The sequence below is a fragment of the Musca vetustissima genome, unplaced genomic scaffold, assembly GCF_032173495.1.
Source record: "Musca vetustissima isolate MV318-11 ecotype Yass unplaced genomic scaffold, APGP_CSIRO_Mvet_v1 utg82590, whole genome shotgun sequence".
NCBI lineage: Eukaryota > Metazoa > Arthropoda > Insecta > Diptera > Muscidae > Musca > Musca vetustissima.
Genome location: NW_026878624.1, coordinates 16427 through 23572, shown reverse-complemented (window position 1 = coordinate 23572; position 7146 = coordinate 16427). Strand labels below are relative to the sequence as shown.

Here is a 7146-nt window from a genome sequence, read left to right as displayed (position 1 = left end):
TGCTATCCAGCGTGCGTGTGAACGACTGAAGCCAATGGTCAATGATATTATTTGATCTTACCAATGCAGTTTCAGACCTGGCAAATCAACTATAGACCAGATTTTCACACCACGACAAATCCTGGAAAATACTCACGATGAATACATCGAAACATTCCACCTTTTCGTCGATTATAAAGGCGAATTCAACAGCCCAATCCGCTCGGAGGTATTTAAAGCCATGCCTGTGTTTTTCATTCCTGACAAATTAATTCGTCTATGCAGGATAACTTTAACTGGCACAAGGTCAGCAGTTAAAGTCGAAAAGGATCTCTCGGAGCCCTTTAATACCGAACGAGGATTCAGACAAGATGAGAGTTTGTCGCGTGATCTTTTAAACATCCTGCTGGGAAAGGAAATGGCACTCTGTATACCAAACATCGTATCGCTCATTTGCTGCAAGAGAGGCATAACTCAAAGAAAGGATTTTGCTGAAAATGCGTTTTATGTTCTCTATTTAAACAGACATTACATAGAGCAGAGGAAATTTTATAGTGTCCCAATCAGAGTGTTTAAGAGATATTCATATGAATTTTTTACACATCATGAGGTCTATTATAGCGAACAATAGTGCATCATTAAATCGAAAATTACGTTTGTTTGAGTTATGCCTGTATTGCAGCAAATAGGCGAGTAACACTAAGCCGATGACATCGATATAATGGGTCGAACATTGCGAGGGGTAACAGCTACCTTTGAACAAATTGAGAAGAGACTGCCAATGTGGGTCTGGCGGTAAATGGCGAGAAGACCAAGCTGATAGTATCAACGCGCAAGACGTCCAGTAGACTCGGACCAACAACGGAACTTGAGAACTACGGCCTTAAATAATGCCAATGACATCAGTTTTGAAATTTGGAGAAGAATAGTGTTAGCCAACAGATACTACTATTGTCTATGTAAGCAATTTACAAACAAGGCCACCTCTCGCCAGACCAAACTCACACTCTACAAGACGCAGATACTGATACTGATGCATGGGTCAGAAGCATGGGTACTTGCGCAAGGAGAAAAGGCATTTCTTTGAGTGCTTAAGAGAAAAATTCTCCTATGGCCGATCTGCGTTGACGGTGAATATCTCCGTCGAATGAACCATGAGTTGTACCCCATATTCTCGGACATCGACATAGTCAGACGCATCGAGCTGCAACGACTAGCTCATGTTGTGAGAATGGATGAGGATGCCCGGCTCAAAAGGCATGTATAAGCGAGCCAACTGACGTAGAAGGGAAAAACCACGAATCCGATGGAGGATCATGTGGAAGACAATATTAGGATCTAAATGGGTACCGAATCTATACACTAGAAATTATAAATATTTCATATTCATTTCATTTATTTCATACAATGTAATATATCGGTATATTTTTACCGGTAGGCTTCATATAATGGTAACCCCAAAATTTCTATCCGTCTGCCTGTTGAAATGATAGAGAATCATAGAGAAATTTTACACTGATATTGACATTACTCCTAGGATGATTGGTATTGGAAATCGTTTATATCCGTCCACGTATTGGTATAGCCCCCATACAATGGTACCTCGAAATATTCAGTATTATATGGAATTTGGACACGTTTTCCAACCGAATTGTGGGAAATTTGCTACATGTGATTCTCATTCAATATCAAATCTTCCTACCGAAAGTGATTAATATTGGTCAAGTTTTTAGGGTAGTATCCATATAACCATATATTCCCCCATTATTCGATATTTTGGGGATTTCAGACTCGTTTTGTCAATAGAATTATATTTATATTTATTTCACTATGTCTTGGTACCCAATTAAAATTAATATTTTATCGTTAGTTTCTCCGAATCTCATAGCACTCCTCGTCGCTTGAAATTTAACCAAAATGCCCAATGGTTGGATATTTAGAATTCAAGACAGCTTCGGATATAATTCTGTGGGCCTCAGTTATCAGAAGTTATGTTGATCATTTTACATTCCTTATTTTGACCGAGATGTTTCGTTTGTCAGTCCCATAAAAATATACAAGACATGCATAAGTTAGTATTGGGAAAACCATCGCTACGTATAATTTCTGGTTTTAGTCCCCAACACTTTCCTATGGAATTCCTACATGAGCAGAGCGCTATTTGACATTTCTTAGTGCGCTCATCTTCATCCGTTTTCCACGTTTAAGTTAGGTAAAGTATTGTCTTGAGGTATTTTGCTTCAGAGGGAAAATTTTATTTCACACCAACCAAAGTGGGCTGCCGGAATTTTAAAATAGTAACATTTCTGCCTTTCAATTCATTATGTTAGAGTTGAGAAGACACCTGTACATTTAAGCGTGGAACAGGTAGATTCCAGCTTCACATTCTCCTTCAATGCCGTGGAACACATCCAAGGTGAAACTGGATTCATTCACGTTCTTCTTGATGTGTCCGAACACCTCATGTAGGGCAGTATCCACTGATTTGCCTTTGATGCGTGCAAATTGGAATTTAACCTTACTTAAATCGAAAACAATTTTTACGCTTTCTGGGGACTTATGAGATAAATCTTTGGATCTATGTTTCTTAAAAAAAATTAAATTAAAAGATTAAATGAAAGTTGATAATCCGAACGCTTCATATGTAATTTATACAGTTTCAAACTTTTTGCCCTTTAGGTGCTAGAAGAAGTTGGGGCTGGTCCCACCTGCCATCATTATACAAGCTTGGTTAATATACTAGTTTGTGCTATGTTTGTTTCAAATCGGATACTGCGTTAGAGCTATCAGAAGGAGTGGACCGGTGTTCCTCATTTTCGAACTAGATGTAATTTTGGTAAAATATTATAATGGGCAAAGTTTGAATGGAATCGATTACTCTCTTGTGGCAACAGGCTCAACATAACATGGGTTCTAATAACAAAATTTCGATGAAGCTGAACGTATTAAAGTTTACATACCCTCACTAGCAATAAGGTTGAGGATATAATAATAAACATCAGTTAGAAAATATTATTGACATTTATTTTATATATCTAACAACGACGTTTTGAAAACTTTATTGTCCGGACCCTGCTTATTGCCATAGTACCTTATATACATGTTAGTGTTTCAAACAAACGGTTTCTTATGCATGCGGTAAAAATCTAACAAGGAGAGGAAGGTGATATAAGTGGTAGGTAATGTTTAATGTTTTCCTGCTGCTGTGCTGCTGTCTTGGGTTGTCGCAGAACCTAAATATTGCAGCAGGCAACAACAACAGTCAGCTACCCATTCTTGCCTTTGCAATATTGTGGCAAATTACGCTTATGGTGGTGCAGCAACAACGACAACGGCGACGGCAGCTGCAGTGCTAATAAGCAATTTCCAAATTGGATTCGCGTGAGTAATCTTGCGCTTGATTCGTGCGATCAATGTAGCAAAAGTAAGTAAGCAACAACAACACAAACAATAACGAAGACCTAAAGAATTCCTTTAAAACGTCAAGAAATACAACATTTAGGGCGGAGTTGTAGCAGCAACGGCGGCAGCAATAGCACCAACCAGGCGCAAAATACCCCGAACACATCCACACACACACAGTTCAGGCAACCATCATTTTGATGGCATTCGCCAGCCAGTAATACTTGCCATCCACCACCATTACTCCGATGAGGAGGGTACTTAGAGCGTCGTCATCGTATTGTCTTTAAGGAACTTACAAACGAAATGACTTGATGGCTGACTACTTTGCCATCGTTTTGTATGGAGCTGTATGGAATGATAATCAGTCGAATCGAGCAACACTTACTGTTTGCTGCAACAAAACAATATTTGCTGCAATTGTACGGCACAAACTATTTTGATGTGATGTGCAACCAGTCGCTGTACACATTTAATGGCAATATCAAGAAACAATTTTTGTGAAGCATAAGAATATTGTTTTAGTTTGAGGTATTGTAGATTGGGTACGAGGTGTAGAGGAGGAAATTTTTTTTAGTTTTTTGACTAAATTTTAGACAAAATAGGCCAAGACAGGTTCACAATTTTAAATGGAGATTCATAGCAAACTACAAAATTATATCGATTCAATTCTAGCTGCGCCATCTATGTTGCAATTTCCAGCAAACCTGTTTTTCACACTGCAAGAACTCGGAATCCCTAATTACAGCCACTTCGGTGGTACCTCACAGGAAAAACCTTCAAAGTTCCGAGTATGGGGTAAAACCTATATGTGGAGTCTGAAAAATAATATCGATTCAAGTCTAGCAGCGCCTGTTTTTCAATCTCCAAGAACTCCGTATGCCTAATTACAGCCCTTCGGTGGTAACATACAAGAAAAACCTTCGATTGTGGGGTAAAACCTTTAGGTGGAGTCTGAAAACATTGACCTATATCGACAAATTTGTGTAACGGGGGTTTCAGCCTCTATGAATCCTGAATTCTAAACTACAACAACTTCGGTAGGAAAATACTTCTAAAATCTTCAAAATACGGACATGGTTCGAATCATTTGTATAGAGGTTATGGCAAAACGTGATAATCATTTCTGACAAAATTCCCCAATTTCCCAATACCATTTTCCCAACCATCCTTCCATCGCCTTAAATTTAACGGGGAATACAGTCACTCACTCACTCATTCATGTTGTTGCTGTTGTCGTTGTTACTATTGTTGTTATTGTCTTTTGCTGTTACCTCACTCTGTACCAGCTTTAAAACTTCATCATAATTTCAGTTATCATTTCTGTTACTTTATTTGTTGCTGCAATGCGACTTCGTATTCCAGCACCTCTTCTCTTCCTTCCATCCGTTGCAGAGCAATTCCTGTTGCTCTTCTTGTTACCACTGAACTGCAGTTCAATTCAGGAATCATTGGGCAACACCATCCATTCCTAAGACAAGGTAATTTCTGAGGTGTAATTTAATTTTTTGTTGCCGTTCTTCTTCTTCTTCCTGCTTAAGTTTGTTCTTTTCATTCGATTGCCAAGTATTTCATTTGGACTTGGTCTTTCCGCAAAAAGGTTCTTCGTTCTGTATTTTTGTTGTGGTAGTTGTTGTTGTTGTTATTTTGCAATTCCTTTTCGTCATCTTACGATTCCGCATATCATATCTAAACACTTCGGGTGTTATTTTATGTTTCAGTTGTTTCAGCTGGGTGTTATTTTTGTATCCATTTTTGTTTCTTTGCATTTGTGTATTGGGGTAATTCCATTTGGAATTAGATAAAAGCATGATATTTGGAATGATTAGGTAACGGATTTTTAGTTTGGTGCTTTGAAAAAAAGTCCAGCTTCCGAATGCCAGCGATATCAGAAAATTCTCAGATTTCCTAGATATAATAACCCACATATAATGGTATACCCATTTTTTGGGTATATTTTTCAACCGAATTCGCTATGATTTCATTTATCTAATTCTTATGGGATTGGTATAGCTTCCATAGAACGTTAACATCCCATTTTCGATATTTTGAAAATGTTTGCCCCATTTTGCAACGGATGGGGTTGTGGTATAACGGGAACATAGTTCCTATAAAAATGTCCCAACGACTTTGAATGCACCTCACGTGGTAGAGGGTATAAAAAATTCGGCAGGACCGAACTTAACGACATGTTTACTTGTTTCTGCATCCACTTGTAGCTTTGGCTACAATTCTGTTTATTTAATATGAGTGCTTTTCCCAACGATCGACCGATATTTATAATATTGATGTCCTCGGCCTTAAGGCTATTGAGGATGTACAGGTTAAGATGGAAAAACTGCAACCAACTTCAGATTGCTGTCATTTCTAAGCCGCTCGTCCGACAGCTGTTAAAATTATTCCAGTGACAGCTTGTTATATTGTTTACAAGTGTACAAAAGCATTTTGGTGAGAATTTTTCAGAAAGAAATTATTCGTAATGGAATTCAAGCGTGATAGTGTGATTTCTTTATATATGGCAGGAAACCCACAAGTGGCTATCGTAAGAGCACTCCAGCATTTAAATGTGAATAAAAATTGAAATTCCAAAAAATGCAAGAACAGAAAATATACTGAGAAAGAAAATAGACTCAAAATAGCTAAAGAGTAGCTTCGATTGGCAGAAAGTGGTGAAATGCCGAATTTGGTTTTCTCCGATGAGAAAACATTCGTTGTCCAGCAATTTGTTAACAAACCAAGTGATCGTGTTTAGTTGTCAAAGAGGTCAGCTGAAAATGTGCAACTTGGGTTGGCCACTAGAACTCAGGCGCCGGCCATGGTGATGGTGTTGGCCGCCATAACAGCCGATGGTCGTTCTCCGCTCGTATTAATCGACCCTGGCATCAGAATAAATGCCCAATATTATCGTGAAAATATTCTGGAGGGTGTATTAAAGCCTTGGGCATGCAACATTTGGACATTTCAACAGGACTCAGCACGCGCCACCCAAGAATGGTTACAAAATGAGGTTCCTCGATCCATTTCCAGTGCACAATGGTCACTAAAATCTCCGCATACCAATCCCCTGGACTATTTTGTCTGGAGTATTTTGGAAAGCAAGGTTGACACTAAAAAATACCAAAGTGTCGATCACCTCAAGCAAGCGCTTCGCCGGGAATGGGCCAAAATACCGCAGAACAACATTCGAGCAGCGTGTGACGGTTTCATTGGCCGTTTGAAGGCCATAATTCGTGCCAAAGGTGACCAATTCGAACAAATCTAAAGTTATTCTAAAATTTGACACTATTTCCGACATTTTTTGCTTTCATTCAATAAAATTAAAAAAATGTGCAAATGTTCCTCACAATATTTCAGATTATGTTCTCATAGACCTTGTGTTGGCTGCGCTATCCTCCCAAATGTACACTTTCCGAAAAAGTCCTCCCAAGAATCAGGTTATTCCTCATTAGTTTATAATTTCTGTAGAAAATACTTTAAGGACCAAGTTAAGGGTTATTTACGTATAGAAGGGTCCAATATCCAAATAAAGAAATTCTATTCTATTTAAGAAATTTATATTCTCTGTAGAAGACCTCTTAAGCGATTTTTGTTTTCTAAAAAGAAATCTCCTAATTATGAAGAAGTATCTAAACGTATAGAAGATTTTAAAGGTATCTTCAATATATAGAAGCCCTTCTACCTTTCTAAATTTCCATAAAAAAATCATTTTAAAGAATACAAACCTCCAAACAATTTCTCTTTGTAAAAGAGTTCCAAATGGTGTCC

The 7146-nt window shown here is 38.1% G+C and overlaps 1 long non-coding RNA gene across 1 annotated transcript; it reads left to right on the top strand.

Moving 5' to 3' along the window:
- The first annotated feature begins 6002 nt into the window (after positions 1–6002).
- On the top strand, positions 6003–6612 carry LOC133323416 (uncharacterized). The gene is made up of 2 exons (XR_009754083.1): positions 6003–6119; positions 6150–6612. It is a non-coding gene; the product is annotated as an uncharacterized LOC133323416 (long non-coding RNA).
- Positions 6613–7146: the final 534 nt, after the last annotated feature.